The sequence below is a fragment of the Bos javanicus genome, chromosome 5, assembly GCF_032452875.1.
Source record: "Bos javanicus breed banteng chromosome 5, ARS-OSU_banteng_1.0, whole genome shotgun sequence".
Lineage (NCBI taxonomy): Eukaryota > Metazoa > Chordata > Mammalia > Artiodactyla > Bovidae > Bos > Bos javanicus.
Window position 1 is genome coordinate 20616327 of NC_083872.1, and position 25598 is coordinate 20641924.

The 25598-nt window shown below is 37.1% G+C and overlaps 1 long non-coding RNA gene across 2 annotated transcripts in view; it reads left to right on the forward strand.

Annotated features, from left to right (window-relative positions):
- The first annotated feature begins 5588 nt into the window (after positions 1–5588).
- LOC133247205 (uncharacterized) overlaps positions 5589–25598 on the forward strand; it is a 134712-nt gene continuing 114702 nt past the window's right edge. For both annotated transcript variants that reach the window (XR_009736315.1, XR_009736316.1), the window contains exon 1: positions 5589–5795. This is a non-coding gene — a long non-coding RNA (uncharacterized LOC133247205). The remainder of the gene's footprint in view (positions 5796–25598) is intronic.

A 25598-nucleotide genomic window follows, 5' to 3' on the forward strand; every position in this document is an offset into this window, starting at 1 on the left:
CCATGGTTAAAGATTTAATGAGTTCATTGTAATAGAACTGACAATGAAATTTGGTTATTTCTGTGACAAGCAATATGTTAACATAATAACTGGAATGGTGATTGAGAACATATCAGAATACATCAGATTTTTAGAAATTTCATAAAATTTCTAGAACACTTTTATTGCTGACCTGCAAACATACAAATATAAATACAAATACATAAGAAAACACCATCACTTATTGGTAATTCTTCTTGTGTCATTTAATGTACCAAATAAATATAACGTTTATAACTTAGCATCTCTCTTTTATAAGGAGAGAGGCAAATTGTTTGACATTCTCCAGGGGCCCACTGGAGAATTTCAAAGTTAATTTGAGGTGAAAAATACTCACTCCATTTAGAATTTGATTTTGAAAAGTTGTCAAAACATCAAAAGGTTTGAGCGTTTGAATGAACAGGGTCACAGATTATTATGAGATAACAATTATTTATTTTACTAAATGGGCAATAGATAATTTTAAAGGCAAATAAAGAAGATTACATAGTTGTAAACAGAATTTAGCTCTTGAAATATTGAAAAGACCAAGTTTTCTAAAGTAATGCAAAACCTGATAAAGAGCAGACTAATACTCAAATAAAAATGTATTCTTTTCAATGGGACCTAATTAAACTGAAAACTTTTGCACAGCAAAGGAAACCACCAACAAAATAAAAAAACAATCTATTGAACAGAGGAAAATATTTGAGAATGATATGAACTATAAGAGGTTAATATCCAAAATATATAAATAGCAAAATATATAAGTATATATATAATATATAACTCGATATCCAAAAAAACCAATCTGATTAAAAAATGGGCAGAAGACCTGACTAGACATTTTCCAAAGAAGATATACAGATGGCCAACAGGAAGGTGAAAAGATGCTCAACATCACTAATCATCAGAGAAAGGCAAATGAAAACCACAATGAGAACCACCTTACTCCTGTTAGAATGGTTATTATCAAAGAATCTACAAATAACAATTGTTGGCAAGGTTGTTACCATGTGTAACAATATAGATAGATCTGGAGGATGTTATGCTTAGTGAAATATATCAGAGAAAGAGAAATACTCTATAGCTTATATGTGGAATCTAAAAAATAAAGCAAACAAATGAATATAAGAAACAGACTTACAGATATAGAGAACAAACTAGTGGTTACCAGTGGGGAAAAAGAAGTGGGGAGTGGCACGACAGGGAAGGGAATTATGAGGTTAAAAACTGCTAGGTATAAATAAGCAACGGGCTACATCGCATGGCACAAGGAAACATAGCCATTGTTTTGCAATAACTATAAATGAGAGTAAAATGTATAAATATTGAATCACCGTGTTGGATACCTGAAACACATATTGCAAACCAAGTACACTTCAATTCAAAACATGGAAAACTTGTTCTTCTAATAGAGAAAACTAAATTCTAATTTTGGACCAGTATACTATCAAAATGAAAACTCATTTTTTAAAAAACTTAAATAAATCCATTTCAATATTAGCTTTACTACACATATTAGTCAGCTTGACCACACATGATTCCTTTCCCGCAAACCTTCTATAGCTTTTTCATATCCATTCAGATTTTGTCCTTTGTTTTTTACTCTTTTTTTTTCTCATTCTGGAACAATCAATTATTGTACTTGTCTTACCTATTTTTGATACACTATTGTTTTCTTTCCCTCATTTTAAGTAGTTTTCATTACATATATTGATTAGAAGTCTTAAGCCTTAGAATCCTTCAGTTCAGTTCAGTTCAGTTGCTCAGTCATGTCCAACTCTTTGTGACCCCATGAATCGAAGCACGTCAGGCCTCCCTGTCCATCACCAACTCCCGGAGTTCACTCAAACTCACGTCCATCGAGTCAGTGATACCATCCAGCCATCTCATCCTCTGTCATCCCCTCTTCCTCCTGCCCCCAATCCCTCCCAGCATCAGAGTCTTTTCCAATGAGTCAACTCTTCACATGAGGTGGCCAAAGAATCCTTGCTGCTGCTGCTGCTGCTGCTAAGTCGCTTCAGTTGTGTCCGACTCTGTGCGACCCCAGAGACAGCAGCCCACCAGGCTCCCCCGTCCCTGGGATTCTCCAGGCAAGAACACTGGAGTGGCTTGCCAGTCCCTTCTCCAATGAGTGAAAGGGAAAACTGAAAGTGAAGTTGCTCAGCCGTGTCCGACTCCTAGCGACCCCATGGACTGCAGCCTACCAGGCTCCTCCATCCATGGGATTTTCCAGGCAAGAGTACTGGAGTGGGGTGCCATTGCCTTCTCCTTAATCACTAGTAAAAACTAAGATGTAAGCAAATGAGGATTGTTTATTACAGTATTCTGTGGACTACCAAACAAATATATTTTATAATTTATATTCTTCCTCATAGTAAATTTTCCAATGTGGCAAAAAATATGTTCAACAATAAACTCAAATATCTTATTTCCTAAATCTATGTTCAGTTAATATTTTAGTATTTCTCTTATTTGGAAATCTAGATATTCAATTACTATCCATCATTCAACTTATCTGAGTATCACTTTAAGATTTCAAGTTACCAAAAAGACTTTGGAAACTATTTTAAGTAAACATAGCAAAAGGCATACTTATGGTTGAGTATTTCATTTATAAATTTAGTTAAATTTACTTAATTTACTTGTTCCTAATAATTATGTTGACTTATGAAAATCTGATAAGATATTAAACAGTTATCCAGCACTTTAAGTTATCTTTCTTACTGACACATTTTTGTAACGGAGCCACTATGAGGTTATTTGACTTTTAGTAAGCTTATGTAAATAAAAGTTTTATTTTTAATGCTGGTAACTCTAAAGTCATGCCTGGTTTAATTAAATCAACAAACAAACTAGCTTTTATTTTCTGAAGATTATCCTAGATTACATGAATTTGAAAAATATTTGGGTTAGTTTCTGTATTTTTGAGAGAATACTTGAGTTACTTAAATGCTTGTCTTAAGCCAATTAAATAGACCTCTTTACAAATTAATTTGGCAATATAAATGGAGGTAGAAAAAAATCACACATAGACATACATAGACACACAGAAACATATCTTACAGCTTTCATTTTAAGATTTTATTCATATGATACAATAATACAAAATCACTAGTTTATAAAAGAACAGTTGAATTTGAAATCTGTTTCTGGCAGATGAAATAAGTGAATATTATTCACTCATAAAAAAAGAATGAAATTTTGCCATTTGCAACACCATGGATGGACATTGAGAGTATTACACTAAAAGAAATGACAGACAGAGAAAGACAAATGCCATATACTCTTAAAAATATCATATGAAATCTTAAAAAAAAAAACACCCAAAACAACAAACAAACTCTTAGCTTATAGAACAGATTGGTGGTTGCCAGAAAAATGGGGTGGGTAGGTGGGTGAAATATATGAAAGGGGTCAAAAGGTACAAACTTCCAGTTATAAAATAAATCAATCAAGGGGATGTGCTATACAGCATGGTGATTATGGTTAATACTATATTATATAAAATTTCTCATCACATGAAAAAAATTATAGCTATGTTTGGTGATGGATGTTACATTATTTCTGATTTTTTCAGGTGATATAACTGATTCTCAAAGAGTAACTTGTTCATACTCATTTATCTAGAAACTGAACCTCTGATTTATCCCAAAGTCTGTGATCTTTCTTGTATATTACATTAACCAAATCCCAACCAAAACTGGGATTTGGTTCTTAGTAAAATCAAATACAGTAAGATGATTCCGTTCAGTTCAGCTGCTCAGTCGTGTCCGACTCTTTGCGACCCCATGAATTGCAGCACGCCAGGCCTCCCTGTCCATCACCAACTCCCGTAGTTCACCCAAACTCATGTCCATCGAGTCCATGATGCCATCCAGCCATCTCATCCTCTGTTGTTCCCTTCTCCTCCTGCCCTCAATCCCTCCCAGCATCAGGGTCTTTTCCAATGAGTCAGCTCTTCGCATCAGGTGGACAAAGTATTGGAGTTTCAGCTTCAGCATCAGGCCTTCCAATGAATATTCAGAACTGATTTCCTTTATGAAGGACTGGTTGGATCTCCTTGCAGTCCAAGGGACTCTCAAGAGTCTTCTCTGATACCACAGTTCAAAAGCATCAATTCTTCGGTGCTCAGCTTTCTTTATGGTCCAACTCTCACATCCATACATGACTATTGGAAAAACCACAGCCTTGACTAGATGGACCTTTGTTGGCAAAGTAACATCTCTGCTTTTTAATATGCTATCTAGGTTGGTCATAACTTTCCTTCCAAGGAGTAAGCGTCTTTTCATTTCATGGCTGCAGTCACCATCTGCAGTGATTTTGGATGATAATAAATGCATGTAAATTTCAACTCATATAGGTTTTAACACTTGGGGGTTGGATAGTTAGAAAATCTGGTACTGAGAACAGTGATGTCTTTTTGTTCCTATCTTACCGTGGAGCAGCCATTTTGCAATAGAACTGAGCACAAAAACGATGACTTGAAACTTTAACTTGTCTCTACAACTCTGTCTAAGGGTGGGTCAAACTAGTATTGATTTGGCTATATTAGTAGTCAGCTAGTTGTACTCATTTGACTATATTAGGGAGTCAGGGGCTTCCCTGGTAGCTCAGACAGTAAAGAATTCTCCTGCAGGAGACAGGGTTGGATCCCTGGGTAGGGAAGATGTGTTGGAGAAGGGAATGGCTACTCACTGCAATATTCTTGCCTGGAGAATCCCACGGACAGAGAAGCCTGGTGGGCTCCAGTCCATAGGCCTGCAAAGAGTCTGACACAACTGAGCGACTAAGACTTTTACTTTTTCACTTTTCACAGTTGATTCATGTTGTTGTACAGTAGAAACTAACACAACATTGTAAAACAATTATCCTACAATTTAAAAAAATTCTATCATAAATCATAAAGGAAAAGAATATTTAAAAAGAACACACAGGAATGAACAGCATTGTAAATCAACTATACTTCAATAAATATTTTTTTTAAAAAGAAAATAATGCATAATCGTCCCTGGGATAGAATGGTTCAGCAACCAGTGGGTATCCAAAAGCAAATTCACAAGTCGCGATTCAAAGATTTAATTCTTACGCATATGTTTTGCCTGCTAATCTGAAAGGAAAAGACATGAAGTTTTCCCTTCCTCTTTGAACCAGGCACTCCAGATAGAGACCTAGAAGAGCTGACTTTGATAAGAATTCTTACAGTTTGCGGGCCTCTGTCAGTTTCCTCAGGATGCTGCAGACTCTGGAGCCAGCGGGGTGTGCCGGCGGGTCTCATTCTGGTCTTGAGAAATTGAAGAGAAGGGAAAATCGTTTTTCCTCTATGTTTATAGTGAGTTTATAGACCCCTTTTTCTTTGAGGCGCCTACTAAGCATGTAAACTAACCCAGGTTAAAAGTTCTCCTTGTGGCTGCTGTAATTCAAGATTATCTTCAGTAAAGTTAACATACTTATTCCGCCTCAAACCAAAGCTCTATCTTACGCTGGGCCTGCTGTGGTTTAAGTCGGAACCAGTCAGGGCCAGAACCAATCTGGTTTCTAACCGGTCTTGGTCCGACCCTTGACCCGATCAGCTTTCTAAGTCGGACGGGTCCAACCTTAGATCCGGTCTGGTTTCTAAGCTGGGCCCGCTCCAACTCCGGCTGTTTCCAGATCCGGCCTGGAAAAGAAATTCTCAAATGAACGCGGAAAGACCCTAAGATAAAATCCACTGAAGCTCCGCCAGACTCAGCTGTTTCTGAGGCGGGAGATGCCCCAAGTTCCGGGCTCAGGAGGTACCATATCTGGTTGCTTGTTGCTCATGTGATCCACAGGAATTCGGTTCCTCATTCTTACAGTTACTTATAGAACTGTTAAAAGATAAACCGAGGCACAACTAAACATGTCAGAGTTTATTTGAGTAAAAAATCAATTCGAATCTCTAGCGTCCAGTCTACCAGATAGAAGGGAGTTCCAGAAGCTGTGTGAAATGAAAGACTATAAAATAGACAGAAGGGAAAAGGAATGAGGAAAATACACTAGGCCGAGAAACAGTTGGTTAATGCAAAATTACTTTCTTTCAGGGGTTGGCAGGATTCTGTTAGGCACATGACCCCACTGGTGCTGACCAGGTGGTTCCTCACTGACTGGTTTAAGGTTCCATTTCTGGCAGAACCAAAAGGGTGATTAAGCCAAGTCTCAATTTGGGCCTAGCATGGGTAACTGCATTTTGGGCCTGTTGTCTTGTTTTAGCCGTATCTAAAATTGGAATTCCACGTATAAACCAGCTGAGACTTGGATAATATAGAAAGAGTAAATATTTTTCTTCCATGAGGGAAAAAAAAATGTATTTTAAGCTTCTTGAAAGTAAACAGATCTTTATATGCCCACTAATTATGGTGAATTTATATAAATGTTTTAATTAATATTTTAAAAATCCACGCATCTATATTTGGCATGTCAATTAATTTAGATTTGTTTTATAAGAATTTTATATTAAAATATTATATTTGTGTTATAAAAATTCATTTTCTTTTCATAAGCACTAAATGCCTTGAACCAAGTCTTAGTTAATGATTTGGTATTAGTCTTAGTAAATCCCTAACTGTAGTCTTACAGTTATTCATGACTGATCTCTTTGGTTTGTTTTATCACACAAGTGAAGGGCAGCATTCACCACTGCAAGACAATGACTAGAATAGGCAGTAGAAATGGCCATTCCCTTTCAGTCCGCCTCCAGAGGCTGTGAACCAGGATAGGAGCATCTCATACCACCCTCTATGGAAGAAAAACACTTCCCTTCCCTGCCTTTTCCTTAGATGGGATTATTTACCGATGGTAAATACCTAAGACCTGAGTTAATTTTAACAAATTGAAAAACCAATTCACAATTTCCAAAACTACTTTTTAATCTTATATGTGGTACTAGATGAAAAGAGTTATCTACTTCCTACTCTAGGATTATATCTGTTTTAATTTCTGTGGGGAGTTACATAAATTTGTAGATCTAGTGCCTGCCCTGGAGGAACTTATAATCTAAAAGTAGGAAGATTAAACAGAAATGAAAAATAGTTGGAGGCAAAACCAACTTGCACTTTGCTATTTTTCGAGGCTCCAGGGAGAGCAGAAATTTTTATTGCAAGCAACACATAATTTTTGAAGAAAAAAAAAAAATCAATGCCTTTTTATGTTGCCAACTTAGTGGATTCTGTGATGTGAGCTCTAAAGAATGAATTTACGAGGTGAATAACAAAGAATTCACAAGCTTGGAAGAGATTTTCAGTTGAGAATTTCAAAAAGGAAAGAAGAGAGACAGACACAAACATTACATGGGAGCATTTTTGAGAACCAGGAAATTTACAAGTATTGTTCCCCTGGCAACCTTTGTGTAGAGTTTCTGAGTTAGCACAGCAGTTTCTCCTGTTTTCATATTGCAATCAAGAACTTGATTGTTTCCCTTAATGTGATTATTTTGCATTTCTTCTCCTTTTTTCTCTTTCCCCTTGTTCTTGTTTTACATCAAGGTCTAAATTCTTGTTGTTGTTCTCTATTTGTCAGAAGTGCAAATTCTTGGATGCAAAGTAAGAACTGAAGCAAAATGAAAAGGAAGTTTTAAATATTCAAATTTCAGAAAATGAATATATGTTTGTGAAATCAGTTTTTCAGAGAGAGCCCAAAGAGGAATTTCTGAATAATAACAAGTACATTATCCAAATCCTATTATCTTAAAAGGTAATTTAAATTACAAGCAGCCTGACTATTGGCACGTAGGTTATATTGCAAGTAAGCAGAGTTGTATCTGGCTGTAAAATTTTAAAAAACACACTGTGTCTTTTGCCATCAGTTATGTAGCACAATTAGTCTAATTGATGTTTCCTCCAAATGAACCCTGAATGAAAGAGCACCCGTTAACCTTTTCTTGGCTGTATCTCCCTTCAGACTTCTACCTTGGTCTTGGCTATGGCCTTTCTTATTACATTTTGATTCCATGATTCTTTAATCTCCCATCATTCCCAATTTAATCAAACCCTATCACTTGCGTTTTGTTTTGTCTTGTTTTAACAACTCTCTTGATCTCATTCCGTGAAGCACTGCTGGAAAAATTCAGCAAGCTTGCCAATTGAGTTCTGTGCAATTAGGCCCTCCATGTTCTGTTATCTTTTTATTCACCATTAACTAACTTCCTTAAGCGTTTTCTTCAGCAGTTGTTCAGATCCTTTTTCAGTTCCCTCCAACCTTCAGCCACACTATTATCTTCTTCAGGCTAAAGACTTTCTCTGTTACTTGATTGATGGTACAGAACGTAAGGCGTTTCTTTCCCAAATCTTATTTCCTTTGTCTAAAAATTTTCCAAGTTTTCAGCAGATGGCCCCAGCAAGAAAAATAGGGGAAAGAAGCGCATAAAATAGAATAATTCAAAGGCAAACGTTTCAAGGAACTCTACAAATGTAGGAGCTGTATGGTAGCTCAGGGCTAGTGTTTAGGCCCAAATGGACAACTGAATAGAGCAGCTACTGGGTTTTGAAAAAGGAAGTTTCTGTAGATTTGGCCAGCTTGAGTGAGTGGAACAGTTCAGCCAGCTCAAGATGACTCTAAGATGAGTGGGCCAGAACCTAGTCCCTCTCTCACCCTTGGCCTGTTCCTCTGCATTGTTTACTGATGGGATCCATGGATTAGCTTGCCAGTGCAGACAGTGGGATGATGTTTAGAGGGACAAAAAGAAATCATCTAGCGTAGACTTCAGCAAATGTTTTTGTTGTATCTATCATGTAAAATTATCATTTTAGGTTTTATAAAGAATAAATAATTGATCCTGCTCCCAACTTTTATAAAAGCTCAAAGCCTATAAGTATAAGCCATGTGCATAAGGCATATAAATAAAAATATGTATAAAAATTCAAGAGAAAGAAAAATGTTATAAGGTAACTACATATACAGTGCTGTGGCAATAGAGCCAGGTGAGAGATGGGAAAAAAAAATCACAGAATGTTTTCACGTGACTGGGGCCTTTAAGGATGAGAAAAATGTACAAGTATGGAAATAGAGATGTCAAGGGAGGCATTCTAGTTAAAGGGAACAGCATGGGTTAAGGTGGTGAGATGTGAAAACCTAGGTTATATAAAGAAACATATAATGGACAAGAAAGTTGTGAAGTTGGGCAGTATATAGAGGCAGTTTGAGGTATGCTTGAGAACTCCTGCTGATGACAGCTGACCTTCCCAATGTTTACTATGTAGCATCATCATACTAAATGAGTAACGTTGGTTAATACCTTTCATGCAGCAGATGCATGAAGCAGATACTGTTATCCCCATTCTACAGATGAGGAAACTGACTCTTTAACTCTGAGGTTAAATAGTCTCACCAAAGTCACAAAACCAAAAAGTGGCTTTCTGTGAGGATTCCATGACAAACAACCTTTCATTAAAGGCAGACAGAGTGCCCAGCATGTAGCAGATGTCTAGTATGTTAGTAAGCGTTAGCCGGCTAAACCATCTTGGCTTTTGACTTATAGTAAAATTAATCCGACAGCGCTGTTGGGTGATTTAGAGGGAGACAGTGCTGAGAGGCAGAGAACAGGGGCATTAATGGGGATAGTGATGTCAGGGATAGATAAAATAGGGCGCGCTGGGGAAATACTTCTGTGATCAGGTTGATGTAACTTGGCAACTGACAAGATTGGAGGCTAGAAAACAGGGATGAAAGAGGAGACCGTTCTCTAATAAATATTTCCCTTCCTTCTGTTCCTTTTCTCTGCAGACAGCTTCCTGATCTCCCCAGTCATCCCCATTGGGCCTTTCCTCTCTTTGCTCTTTCTTACTCCCACTTGATAAACCAGGATAATTATCAACTCTTTTAATTACATTATCTGAAACATTCTTGTAGTTAGTCTCACTTCAAGTTCTCATTATTAGAGCTTACTTAAAATTTTGTAATAATCTAAATGCTTTCTCTGTCTCTTATTTCTCTTTTAAAAATTTGTCATCTCAACTTTTTTCAGATTTTTAAAACTTTATAATCATTTCCTTTTTCCATTGAAACATTTCAATGCCTTTCGACTAGCTAAAGGATAGGTCAGTAATATCCCATACAATAAAACGTTATATTGCAGTTACAAAAGATAAAATACATCTTTATACACTTTAATGAAATGATGTATACATAAAAAGACCAGTTGTAGAATTATATGTGTAATGGGAATCTATTTTTGTATTGAGACAGTTTTTATGTATATATTTTATGCCCATTTGTATGTGTATGTATAAAAACTGGAGAATATATATCAATTTAGTATTGAGGAGGAGGTTTTCACTTTTCTATACATACTTTTGGGCTTTAAAAGTTCTTTACAACAAGCTTTACATTATTTCTCTAATTAAAGTTTGAAAGAAGAATACAACACAAACCCCTTGGCTTGCAATTTAAGGCCCTTTGGATTCTGAGCTTGAGTTACTTAAACTGTCTATCCTAACCTCTCACTATGCCTCAGATAGAAATCTTGTTCCTTAATTAGCAAACACGTAGGCCCTGAGCTGCCATTCTTCTCTTCCTCACTCATAGCAGCATGGCTAATTACTCTTGGCACTTTTTCATATTGAACCTGCATACAGTCATATAATCTTTTATAACTTCAGACATCTACCAGTTAGTTATGGGAAATAGAAATTTTGCTGACTCAGAAGTATAATCTGATCAAATTGAACTCTTCAGTGTTTCCTGATTGCATTCTGTTCTTTCTTAACTCAAGGTCTTTGCTTATGTGATTTTTTTTTTTTCCCAACTGGTAAGTACCACCACCACCATCTATCTATTGGACCTGGCACTGAAATCTGTTCCTTTATGATACTTTCACATTCTTCACTTTGGACATAAGCTCTTCTTTTCTTCTTTGTAGTGATTTTAAAATTACTGTATTAACCCATTCACATGTGTGTTTTATTTTAAATATTGAGGTATACATCTTAAGAAGCAATCATATTTGTTAATGATTTGATGTTTTGTAAAACCTTGATTACAATGAATGATCAGTGAATGCTTTGAATTAAAATGTATTTGGACTCATTTGTAGAACTTCCAAGGAAAAAATTAATATCTAGATCCTTACATCAAGTATGCCTATCATCAGTATTTAAAACAAAGCTTATATGATCTAGGTTTCATAATCAACAATTAGATTTATTAAATTGCCTGCTATATTAAACCCTTCCATAGTTTTATTACCAATATTTATATCATAAGAAGTACTATACTACCCGTTCTTTAGAAAATTGCTTTAAGGCATTCCACAGTTCCCTATTACTAAAGAAAGAACACATTGGTTATTCAACAGCAGTGGATATTAGCAAATCTAAAGACTTTTAAAAAATATCACAGCTCTACACAAACTACTTTAAAAAAAATTCTGTAAAGCGAGAGGAATGACATGGTATTAAAAAAGAATGAAGGTGAAGATATTTTTATTTCTGAAAATACACATAGGACTATAGTTACATTTTAGAAGCCTTGAGGTGGTGAATGTGTGAACACTATAAATAAAAGTTTTATCCCTAAATTATGTACATTAAAATAATATGGACAAAAAACTTTTATGAGAAATTTTGCAGTCTCACAGGTCACCTCCTCTCTTCTTCTGGAAAGTTTTTCCCAGCCCCCTCTCAGAGACAGAATTGTTGTTCTTTGTGGTTCTTTGTTTAATCATGTGTGTAAAATATATTGTCCTGAATTTTACAGTTTCATTCCTTATTTATGGATCTGTTTCTCAAGACACATTACAAGTTCCTTGATTTTAGGAACTACTTTTTTTGTTTTTTTTTATACCTCAGGTACCTACCACAGTGTTTAACACCTTGAAGGTGTTTTAATAAACAATTGTTGAGTCAAAGAATGGAGACTCATTAGAATTTACCCCTCCAAATTCCATCCTGCCTTCCAGGTTTAGTTCACATATCTCTCTGTGAAATCTCCGCTTCTTTTTCTTTTTCTCCATCCCATGCACAATTGATTTTCCCCTCTTTTGTGATACCTTCATTCCTGGACATACTGCTACTACAGTGTGTAACCCATGGAATTGTAATTACTTACAGCTCTGTCATTCCTGTGATAGTCTCTGTGGGGACACAAAGTTGTTTATATATATCCCCAGATTCTTCCATAACAATTGGTAAATAATAAGAGTTTAAATAAATGAATGGATGAATAAGAAAAATAATTTTGTTTATTTTATATGTTTATCATCTAAAATGGTCTCTTTGAAATGACCTTATATTATTAGTGTCTTTGCTGCTGCTGCTGCTAAGCCGCTTCAGTCATGTCCAACTCTGTGCCGACCCCATAGAGGACAGCCCACCAGGCTCCCCCGTCCCTGGGATTCTCCAGGCAAGAACACTGGAGTGGCTTGCCATTTCCTTCTCCAATGCATGAAAGTGAAAAGTGAAAGTGAAGTCGTTCAGTTGTGTCCGACTCTTCCTGACCCCATAGACTGCAGCCCACCAGGCTCCTCTGTCCATGGGATTTTCCAGGCAAGAGTACTGGAGTGGGGTGCCATTGCCTTATCCGATTAGTATCACTACTTTCATGTTATCAATATCTTTGTATATCTATCATCTATTTAACTCTATATACCATGGGGTTGGAGAAGACTCTTGAGAGTCCCATGGACTGCAAGGAGATCCAACCAGTCCATTCTGAAGGAGATCAGTCCTTGGTGTTCTTTGGAAGGAATGATGCTAAAGCTGAAACTCCAGTACTTTGGCCACCTCATGCGAAGAGTTGACTCATTGGAAAAGACTCTGATGCTGGGAGGGATTGAGGACAGGAGGAGAAGGGGACGACAGAGGATGAGATGGCTGGATGGCATCACCGACTCAATGGACGTGGGTTTGGGTGAACTCCGGGAGTTGGTGATGGACAGGGAGGCCTGGCATGCTGCGATTCATGGGGTCGCAAAGAGTCGGACACGACTGAGCGACTGAACTAACTAACTAACTAATGTCTATCTACCTATCTATCTATCATTCTTCTTCCTCCATCCTTTTATCTGTCCCTCTCTTCTTCCTTAAAAGTAGGGAGGGAGCATCTAACTGCTGCTAAGTCGCTTCAGTTGTGTCCGACTCTGTGCGACCCCAGAGACGGCAGCCCACCAAGCTCCCCTGTCCCTGGGATTCGCCAGACAAGAACACTGGAGTGGGTTGCCATTTCCTTCTCCAGTGCATGAAAGTGAAAAGTGAAAGTGAAGTCTCTCAGTTGTGTCCGACTCTTAGAGACCCCATGGACTGCAGCCCATCAGGCTCTTCCGTCCATGGGATTTTCCAGGCAAGAGTACTGGAGTGAGGTGCCATCGCCTTCTCCGGGGAGTGTCTAAAGCATGTAGTATATCTTGAGTGGCTCAAATTCTGGTAGGAATTTAGGAAGCTGCAGTCCTAAAGGCCGCATGAGGATACTAAGCACAGAAGAGAGGTCATTCAGTAGATTAGTTCAGAATGAAAACTTCCCACATCACTGAGATCTCCCATTTTATACAATTGAAAATAATTTACTAGCATATTGAAGCTGGCAGTTATTATGTAAATTTATAAAAACATCACCAATTGAATTGCAGGTATAGGAACAATGTAAGGTAATAAATTTTTGGTGATAATGATAACATTGTGAAATACAGAGATCTTGAGCCACTTTAGAGGTAAATAGCCAGCCAGAGTAATAAAATCAGAAATTGCTCCTGAGGATCCCCCCTGATTCTTTTCTTTAATAATGAGATCACTTTATGTCAAATACATAGTGTCTTTGCACATTTGGAGATAAACAGAAGAATCTTGTTGGGTCTCATCATTCCAGGTTCATGAAAAGTTCAGAGACTGCAAAGGACAAGCATGAATATCTTATTTCTTATCATGATCAAATGACTTATTTACATGTGTTACCATGTGGTTCTTACATATCATTGCTGTTTTGGGTTTTACTCTTAAAGCTGATCCTTGCTTCTGTTGGATAAGAATTATCTAATAGTGACTGTCACACGAGAGGGTCTATCTCTGTCCATTTCTGAAATTTAGAGTGTCCCTTCCATGGGAGAGAACGTGAAGGTCTGTGTGCTTATGACAGTGATACTTTGTTATTGTGTAATCCACAAGTTGGTTTGTTTTTCCTGGAAAATTGAACATTTATTCAAAGACTTGTTGCCAAAGTATAGACATTTTGTCATCAACATGTAAAGATAATTTTTTCATGAATACTTTGCATGAAATATTGTTCTTTCAAAAACTTGGGTTTGGATAGTTCTTTGGTATTTGGAATCCAAAGAATACAGGGACCAGGCAAAATTCAAAATACAAATGGGCTCCTAGAAATACTAGTCAAAGCAAATAGATAGAAGAATGTTTCAGTCTAATAGGAAAAAGTGTCCTCATGAACAAATAATGAATGCTTTGGTAATGGTATTTAATCTGAAGATTGAGCTAAAGAAGACAATGACCAGGAACGTGATTTGCATAAAGGGACATAAGATTATAAAATATGTTAATTTAGGGGAATACGTGATTTAATCTACTAGTCACCAGAATTTTGTCTGGTTTGTTAGGTAACCTCTAGCTTTTGGCCACCTCATGCGAAAGTTGACTCATTGGAAAAGACTGATGCTTGGAGAGATTGGGGGCAGGAGGAGAAGGGGACGACAGAGGATGAGATGGCTGGATGGCATCACCGACTCAATGGACGTGAGTCTGAGTGAACTCTGGGAGTTGGTGATGGACAGGGAGGCCTGGCGTGCGGTGACTCATGGGGTCGCAAAGAGTCGGACACGACTGAGCAACTGAACTGAATTGACTGAGGTGTGTTTCAACACTGGTTCTATATTATTATTACACATAATGATTTTATAAAGTAAAGAGACTTCAAAAGAGCCAAGTCATATGAGCCTTTTATGATTTTGATTATTATGTTAACTAGTTAAAAGAAAATATGTATAAAGTAACTGTAAAGGATGAAAAAAGCAAACAAAGTACACACTATTTAGTTTAAGAAATAGAACATTATCATTAATTTTGAAGTTCCTTCATCGATTTTCCAGTTTGTCATATCCACACTCTCTGCAGAGATAGAGATCATTTGAGTTTATTGTTCTCTTTTATTTATAATTTTACCACAAGTTGGAATAACAATGTGTCCATTTTGCTACAGAACAACAGCAAATCCCAAAATGTAGTGTCTTAAAATAATAAATGTGCACCTTTTCTTGTGATTCTCTGAGTTGGCTAGGTGGTTCCTTGAAAAGGCTCTGCCTTTCTGTTCTGGGTCATCTCACTTGGAGTCATGTGATGGCTCTGCTAGGGCTGGATTGTCCAGCATGGCCTCATCCACCTATCTGATAATAGGTTCTCTTCGGCTGGGATCCTGGATCACATGTCTCTTACCAAAGACCAGGCTAACCCCGACTTGTTCACAAGGTGGTAGCAAGTTCCAAGAGCAGTAGGAGAACAAATGTCAGAGTAAGAAAGATTTTCAGGTCTCCAACTGTGTCACATTTGCTAACGTCCACTGACTAAAGTCAGTCATGTCACCAAGTCAAAAATCCGAGAAGCAGAGAAAGATAGAATCTCTGCCTTGAAAAGAGCAGCTGCACAATCACACTACAAAAGGGTGTGCAGATAGAGATGGGAAGAGTGTGTGACCTTTGTTGCAATCAGCCAATCAAACTAACATGCAAGTAGTTTTGTATGTTCTTGAATTATGTATAATTGGAATAATATGGAATAATTCTCCATGACTTTCTTTTTCTACCCAGTATTTTATAATCCAAATACTTGTTTCATGTATTATTTAATATTTCATTCATTTCACTACTATTGTCAGTTTTTTGACACCTTTTTCAAAATTCTGTCTTTTTAAAAAAAAGTTTTATATTTATCAAGTTCAAAATGTATCACTTTTTTTTGTGGTTTGCCTTTCTTTCTATGTTGTTAAAATATCTTTCTATTCCCTGATGTAAAAAAAAAAGTTATTCTTTTACCTTGTATCCTAAAATTATATAATTTTAACTTAACCATGAAATCTTTATTCACTAGAAGTTTATTTTAAAATTATGTGCTATCACCACATTTCTTACCGATATGATTTAAATTTTCTGTCACTCTCCAGGGATCTTCATGGTATTGAGTCTCCCAATTCATAAACATGACTTATTTCAGTATTTATTTAGATTGTTTTTTATTTTTCAACAATATTTTATATATTTTCCCTATAAAAGTTTTGCCCATTTCTAGGAATTTTCTTTTTTGTGCTATTTTAGATATCTTATAAATATACCTTTTCTAAATATTTGTTGATAGTGTATAAAATTGTGTATAATTTATATATCTAGAACACTTGCTAAACTCTGTTATTACTTATCTGTACATTCATTTGCTTTTCTCTGTAAATAATAATATTAACTTTGAATAGTAATGGCTTTGTTTCCTTATATCTAATTATTTTACTCTTAGTTTACTTTTTGTTGCCTTGTGCTGATTAGGGCTTCTAGTAAAATTTCCACTATAAGTGGCAATTGCTTTGTATTTATAAAATATGTATAATCCTATTTTTCTTCTGTTCTTGTTTAATTTTTTCTATATAATATTTCAGAGATCATACTTTTTTTTTCTTTATTCCTTACTTATCTTTTGACTCAGTTGGTTTTTTATCTAAGGATTCTTTTAAAAAATCCAAAAGAGAATATGCAGTAGTAGAAATGCTCTCCTTTCTCTTTCAGCTTGTTGGGAGGGAATGATTTGAATATTTCTCAAAACCCAAACTTGAGAGGTTGATATTTAGAGTAAAGTCTGCTAGTTATTTAACTCTGGATATTAGCATAGAGCCACGATGTTGGGCAGCCATACTCTGGATGGCTATTTTCATTCTCTGTAATTTTTATTTTACTCATAAACCATGTGACAGTTTGAGAATTTGAAGTTCTTTACCTAATCCCTTTACTTCCAGTCATCATGTCACCAAATTTTGAAGATTATTAGGAAGGCAACTTTCGCAGAGTCTTTTCTATATTTTTTCTTCCAGACAACTGTACCACTCTCTCTGCTGGGGAAATTATATGTCAGTTTCCCAAATCTTTCAGATTTGAATATTAACCAGACACATATCTAAAAATTTGTGTTTGGAAGCTTGGGACCACTCCCTGATATCAATGTTGGTGTTACTTTTTCAATATTGTTCCAGAATTGTAACTGCTAAATCAGTGTGCCTTTTCAAGAGAAAATGAAATAATCTTGCTCTTCTGAAACTACTGATTGGCTGGTTCAATCGCATCACATTGTCTGTTCATGTCAGTGTCCAGCCCATTGGTAGAGTGGGAGAAAAGTCAGTCACCAGAAGTGCTTTATTTTTTCCTGTCAGTTGTTAAATACTTCACAGACTTTGTTAAATGGGTTGTATTGACACCAGGCATATTCCTTACTAAGGGATATAATAGTGAATATCAATAATAGTGAAAATTTCATGAGCAAATCAGCATGTCAAGACCAATTAATGAAGGTATAGGTTCTCGTAAATTTGATTGATCTCTTCCAGTCGACTGTCATTATCTCTGCATACTGAGATATGTGAGTTGAAGATTATGCAATTTTTTATTGGATTTATTTACTTAAGGGGCTTCCCTGGTAGCTCAGACAGTAAAGCGTCTGCCTGCAATGCAGGAGACCTGGGTTTGATCCCCAGATCGGGAGAATCCCCTGAAGAAGGAAATGGCAACCCACTCCAGTACTCTTGCCTGGAAAATTCCATGGATGGAGGAGCCTGGTAGGCTACAGTCCATGGGATTGCAAAGAGTCAGACACAACTGAACAACTTCACTACACTTGTAAAAGAATTTTAAATGTATGTCTCTGTAACGATGCGAAAATAAAATGGTTGCATATTCTTTATCAGTATATCTGCATTAAAATCTTTTGATTTACAAAATAAGATTCTAACCAGAGAGACTACTTCTTTAAATACCCATTAGACTGAATATCCTTGCAGTGTTAAACCCAGCATTTATGATGGATTGTGATTATTTAAAGAAATAATAATAGGGATGCGGTTATGCACATGGTGAATAGTTAAGATCAGTAAATTTATCTTTTATTAAAATATACCAACATATTTGTATTTGAAAAAGGAAGTATATAGTTTGGGATTCTGTTGTTTTAGTTATGGTCTTTTTTCTGTTGGTGTTCCATTCTCTAATATCTTCATTTCATTAAACTCTACTTAGCCTTTAATGGATACACAGTTTACCTAACACTTACTTTTATTATTCATGCAGAAGAAATATCTAGTTAATTTAGAAATATGAATATATCAATAGCAGGCAAAATTGTTTTGCTGAAAGTGAAAAGTCAAAATAATGATATTTAAACAAGACAAAATTCTCATACAAAATTCTGAATATTTGGTTAAGAGTTGATATGGTGACTCCACAGTTAGGGACCCTGGCTTTTTCTATTTATGCTCTGCTGTCCTCAATATTAGCTTCCATCTTCGGGTCAGAGTGTCAGTGTAGCTTCATTCATCATGTCTTAATTATAGCCAGCAGGAAGGAGAAAGGAGAGATGAAGGAAAGACCTGTTTCTTCAAGGTTGTTTTTTAGAAGCTGCTTACCCCTTTTCCCCTTATGTAGCACAGGCAGCAAGTTAGTTATCTGCCATTCTAGCTTGAAAGGAAATTCAGTCTTTATTCTAAATGTTTTCTAAGCTAAAGATGGACAAAGGAGGGCATGGACACAGGGGACAAGCAGCATTCTCTGATACGGTAAATACCCTTCCAGACAGTATACCTGTACTAGTTTCCTATTGATGTTCTAACAAATTACTGCAGACCTATGTGGCTCAAAACACACAAATTTGTCTTCCAGTTTGGAGGCAAGAAATTCAAGATGGTTTCATTGGACTGAAGTCAAGGTGTTAGCAAGGTCATGTCCCTTCAAGAGGCTGTAGTAAAGAATGTTTCCTTGCCTTTTCCAGCTTAGAAAGGCCACCCACAAGCCTTGGCTCTTGGTACCCTTCCAGCAAGCAATCAGATCACTCTTGCTGAACCCTGACTTCTGACATTGTATCTCCTCATCTTCCTCTGCTTCCTTCATCACATCATTTCTGTTTTCCTCTGACTCTCCTGCCTGCCTCTTATACGAACACTTGTGACTAGAGGGCCCATGAGGATAATCTCATCACAAGATTCTTAATTTTAATCACATCTTTGCCATTTAAAGTAACCACATATTCACAGGTTCTGGGAATTATAAGGTAAACATCTTTGAAAGCCATTATTCAATTTACTGTAATATCAAAGTTTACAGAAAGTGTCACATGACATAAATTTTTATTTATTGTTTTCACTTCCATTTTCACATTTAATTTTTAAAAATTGTTATGAGTTAGGCAGGACATGCACATGATCCTCATTTAAGAATCATTTTGAGGTTCAAAAATGATTAAATGACTGTTTCAAAGTTACATAGTTATTAGCGAAAGTAGCATTGAGGTCTCAATCCTGCTACCCACGTGCCATCTCAGTCTTGAGATCCTCTATCCTGAGTTTCCCTGTAGCATTTCAGTTAAGTGTTTTCTAGAGGAAGTAACTGCATGCTGACTTATGTTTAAAGATATATCATTTTTCTATTTTAAAATTTTTTACTGAAGTATAGTTGGTTTGCGGTATCATTACTTTCAAGTATTTAGCATAGCAATTCAGTTATACAGTTATTTATTCAGTTATATATAAAAATATTCTTCAGATTCTCTTCCTTTGTAGATTATTACAAAATATTGAGTATAGTTCCCTCTGTGCTATACAGTAGGTCCCTGTGAGTTATCTATTTTACATCAGTAGAGTGTGTATGTTAATCCCAAACTCCTAATTTATCCCTCTCCTCACCTCTCTTTCCCCTTTGGTAACCATGTGTTTTTCATATCTGTGAGTTTGTTTCTGATTTGGAAATAAGTTCACATGTATCTTTTTTTTTTTTTTCCCCGAGAGTCCACATGTAAGTGACATATGATATTTACCTTTCTCTGTCTGGCTTACTTGATTTAGTACGATAATCTCTGCTGGCTCAGATGGTAAAGAGTCTGCCTGCAATGTGTGAGATTGGGTTTAATCCCTGGGTTGGGAAGATTCCCTGAAGAAGGAAATGGCAACCCACTCTAGTATTCTTCCCTGGAAAATCCCATGGACAGAGGAGCCTGGCACACAACAGTCCATGGGGTTGCAAAGAGTCGAACATAGCTGAGTGACTTCACAGCCCATCCATGTTGCTGCAAATAGCATTTCTTTCTTTTTTATGGCTGAATACTATTCCATTGTGTGGTTTTGTGTGCGTGTGTTGCTCCTGCTGCTGCTAAGTCACTTTAGTCAAGTCCAACTCTGTGCAACCCCAGAGACGGCAGCCCACCAGGCTCCACCGTCCCTGGGATTCTCCAGGCAAGAACACTGGAGTGGGTTGCCATTTCCTTCTCCAATGCATGAAAGTGAAAAGTGAAAGTGAAGTCGCTCAGTCGTCTCCAACTCTTAGCGACCCCATGGACTGCAGCCTACCAGGCCTCTCCGTTCATGGATTTTCCAGGCAAGAGTATGGAGTGGGGTGCCATTGCCTTCTCCGGTGTGTGTGTGTATATCATATCCTTTATTTATCCAACTGTCAGAGGACATTTATGTTGCTTCCATGTCTTGGCTATTGTAAATAGTGCTGTAATGAACAGGAGATATATTATTATGTTTTTAATGAGCTTTGACCCACTCCAGTACTCTTGCTTGGAAAATCCCATGGACAGAGGATGGTAGGCTGTAGTCCATGGGGTTGCTAAGAGTCGGACGTGACTGAGCGACTTTACTTTGCCTTTTCCCTTTCATGCACTGGAGAAGGAAATGGCAACCCGTTCCAGCGTTCTTGCCTGGAGAATCCCAGGGACAGGGGACCCCGGTGGGCTGCCGTCTATGGGGTCGCACAGAGTCGGACATGACTAAAGCGACTTAGCAGCAGCAGCAGCAAACAAATTACCATATCAGTTTTATGTGTTAACTTCATTAGGCTGTCATGCACATTTTTCAGCCAAACACCAACCTATATATTTCTGTGAAGGTATTTTATAGATATGATTAAAGCTCATGATTTTATGTATGAAAGAGAGATTATCGTAAATAATATATGGTTCTCATTCACTAAATTTGAAAGGACTTAAGAGCAGAACTGAGGCTTCCCTAGAGAAGAAATTCCACTTGTGGATAGAAGCTCCGCCACATGCTGAAGAGCATGTGATTCAGATTTCAGCCTTATCTTGGTATTGTGTGGGTATCCAGCCCACACAATCATGTAAGGCATTTCACTATATTAAATCTCTTGATATCTCTGCTAGTGGATTGGTTCCTCTGTTCTGAACCTTGACAAATATACAATAGGTAACTTGCATATTCTAGATCCTCAATTTTTGTTGATCCAGAATAAATTTGAGGATTTTGCTATATTTGATACTATATATTGTACAAACCCCAATGACTGTATAACAACTTACCATTTCAAAAAGATTAGATTTTTTTCACATAGTCTTAAAGATCTTGAACTTATTCCTTTAATCAAAATCTACATTAGGATTGTATTTGTATTGAATATGAGCCAGTGTTTTATCTTCAAAGACAACGGTTTTACTTTCCACATAGCTACCAGCATTCTGAGAATTGCTATAACCATCAGTTCAGTTCAGTCGCTCAGTTGTGTCTGACTCTTTGCAATCCCATGAACCGAGCATGCCAGGCCTCCCTGTCCATCACCAACTCCTGGAGTTTACCCAAACTCATGTCCATTGAGTCAGTGATGCCATCCAACCATCTCATCCTCTATCATCCCCTTCTCCTCCTACCCTCAATCTTAACCAGCATCAGGGTCTTTTCCAATGAGTCAGCTCTTTACATCAGGTGGCCAAAGTTGGAGTTTCAGCTTCAGCATCAGTCCTTCCAATCCACCCAGGACTGGTCTCCTTTAGGATGGACTGGTTGGACCTCCTTGCAGTCCAAGGGACTCTCAAGAGTCTACTCCAACACCACAGTTCAAAAGCATCAATTCTTCGGTGCTCAGCTTTCTTTATAGTCCAACTCTCACATCCATACATGACTACTAGAAAAACCATAGCCTTGACTAGATGGACCTTTGTTGTCAAAGTAATGTCTCTGCTTTTTAATATGCTGTCTAGGTTGGTCATAACTTTCCTTCCAAGGAGTAAGCGTCTTTTAATTTCATGGCTGCAATCACCATCTGCAGTGATTTTTGAGCCCAGAAAAATAAAGTCAGCCACTGTTTCCACTGTTTCCCCATCTATTTTCCATGAACTGATGGGACCAGATGCCATGATCTTCGTTTTCTGAATGTTGAGCTTTAAGCCAACTTTTTCACTCTCCTCTTTCACTTTCATTAAGAGGCTCTTTAGTTCTTCTTCACTTTCTGCCATAAGCGTGGTGTCATCTGCATATCTGAGGTTATTGCTATTTCTCTGACAATCTTGATTCCAGCTTGTGTTTCATCCAGATGAGCATTTCTCATGATGTACTCTGCATATAAGTTAAATAAGCAGGGTGACAATATACAACCTTGACATACTCCTTTTCCTATTTGGAACCAGTCTGTTATTCCATATCCAGTTCTAACTGTTGCTTCCTGACCTGCATACAGGTTTCTCAAGAGGCCGGTTGGGTGGTCTGGTATTCCCATCTCTTTCAGAATGCTATAAGCATTTCGGTATCTAAATACTTATCCATTCATTCCACAAATAAGTATTTATTTTCTATGTTCTAAAACTATGAAACTACAATAGTAAACAGACAGGCAGAGATTTTCCCCCCTAACCTCCCTCTCAGGCTTACAGCTAGTAGGGATATAGAAATTGTTGTTGATCAGTCTCTAAATTGTAACAAGTCCAACTCTTTTAGACCCTATAGACTGTAGCATGCCAGGCTTCCCTGTCCTCCACTGTCTCCTGCATTTTGCTCAAATTTATGTCCATTTAGTTCGTGATGCTATCTAACCATCTTATCCTCTGCTGCCCCCTTCTCCTTTCAGTCTTTCCCAACATCAGCGTCTTTTCTAGTGAGTTGGCTTTTCACAGCAAGTGGGTAAAATATTGGAGCTTCAGCTTCAGCATCAGTCCTTGCCATGAATATTCAGGGTTGATTTCTGTTAGGATTGACTGGTTTGATCTCCCTTTGTCCAAGGGACTCTCAAGAGTCTTCTCTAGCACCAAATTGGAAACATCAATTCCTCGGCCTTTGTGGTACAACTCTCATCCATACATGACTGCTGGAAAAATCATAGCTTGGACTAGACTAACCGTTGTTGGCAAAGTGCTGTCTCTGCTTTTCAATACTCTGTCTAGGTTTGTCATAGCTTTTCTTCCAAGGAGCAAGCATCTTAATTTCATGGCTGCAGTCACTGTCATTAGTAAATAGTCATTTTCTTAATTCCTTCAAGGGTAGTCAAAGAGAACCAAGATTTCTTTCTGAATACAACATTCTACTTTCTTAGAATTCATAGCTCTGTGAAAGGGCCTCCACTTAAATTTTTTTTCAAGTGTTTTTATTTCCTAAATAGAAGAAAGAAGGGGAAGCTGATAAGAAAAGCCACTTTCCTTGTTTCCATCTCCACTGGGGAAGAAATGCCATATTTTCCAGTTAAGAGAAGAGAGTGTCAAAAGATGGGAGACCTCTGCACTCTAGGTCAGGAAATTCCTGGAATACCAGGCTGTTTCCAATAACAATTGGTCGTTGCTTTTATCAGCCTGTATTGCTTAAATGCAGTAAACACTGATTACCCAAGTACTAAATGCCCAGCAATGACTTAATAGGAACATGGACCTTAATCTGGTCTCAAAGTTTCTTTTTGTCTTTGTGCTGAATTAAAAAGAAAGATTTTTGAATCAGGGTCTTCTTTCACTCCTAACAAGGTGCTCTCTGAATTCTGCTTTGCAGTGTTCCTAATGGCTCCTCCTAGACATTTCCCTGGCCCTGTCTTCCACATTCTGTTTATTCCTCCAACTTATTTCTGTGTTCATATGTTCTAAGTCACAATTTTACTTTTTTATAAAAATATGACCATGTCCTCTAAATATCTATGTTCCTTTAATAATTTATCTCCTAACCTCCTTTATTTGTTTTAAGCTTGTGATCTTTTAATAAGTTAAAGATTCATGATTCATCTAAGAAATAAAACAGATACTTAGAAAACTCAGCTTTTCAATCAAATGATCCTGAACAAAGAAGGACTCCTCTAGGAAAAGTTGGGATGTTGCTTTGAGGATTTCTATACAAGATTTTAAAATAGACTTTTTTTCACTATCATTTTTTCTTTAATCTTCAGTGAATGACTCAGAATTAGACTATTTTCAGCATATGTAATTACCTTGTTCAGTTCAGTGTCTCAGTCATGTCCGACACTTTGCAACCCCATGGACTGCAGCACGCCAGGCTTCCCTGTCCATTACCAACTCCCGGAGCTTGCTCAAATTCGTGTTCATCAAGTCAGTCATGCCATCCAACCATCTCATCCTCCATCGTCCCCTTCTCCTACCACCTTCAATCTTTCCCAGCATCCAGGTCTTTTCCAATGAATCAGTTGTTTGGTTCAGGTGGCCAAAGTATTGATGTTTCAGCTTCAGTATCAGTCCTTCCAATGAGTATTCAGGATGACTTCCTTAGGATGGACTGGTTGAATCTCCTTGCAGTCCAAAGGACTGTCAAGAGTCTTCTCCAACACCACAGTTCAAAAGCATCAATTCTTCAGCACTCAGCTTTTTTTTTAGTCCAACTCTGTTATCTGTGGCAATTTGCAGTAAAAATCAGCAAAAATATTCTTGCTCCTGAAATGGATTTTTCATGTAGCTTTTCAATATGTATGTCTTTGAAAGTTCTCCTAATTTTTTTTTTTTTCCGTACTCCTTGAAATTTTCATATAAGATTCTTTGGGACCATAGCACTCAGTATTTCCATTACTAATCCTGAAAGGCAGCTCAGTAATCTCTCCTACCCCAAATACAGGAAGCAGGCAGTTGGGAAGTTTGTGACCAAGACTGTGAACCATTGACCAATTTAATTAGCCGTGGCGTGGAAAAATAAGAGCTGGGAACTAGCTGCATCTCTGTAGCAGACATGGCTAAATCATTACTTTTTCTTTTATTTTATTCTAAAAAGTTGAAGCAGAGGACTCTAAATGCCCTTTTGGTTTGGTTAATAATCTCATAGATCTGGTGAGGTACCTAATTCAGGTAACTAAGAAGACCTTAGAAAAGCCAGACCATCTTCTTGATTAATTTTTTTCTTATGCCTAAAACCAGAAAACAAACTTTTTAACTTGAATGTTAAACTTTAACCCTTGCTTCCAAGAAATATCCTTGCTTCTCTGTGATAAGAATTTAAGTTTATCTCTCTGGATATCTGTAGAGAAATATTCACCCAGGAGACTGTACTATTATTGACCAGTAGTGATCTAGAAACAGCTTTTGTCAAATCAACAAGACTCAGGTAAGATAAGCCTGAGAGAAGGGTAGTGTAAAAAGGTCACAGTCCTTAAAAATGGGTACCATATCATGCCCAGCAGG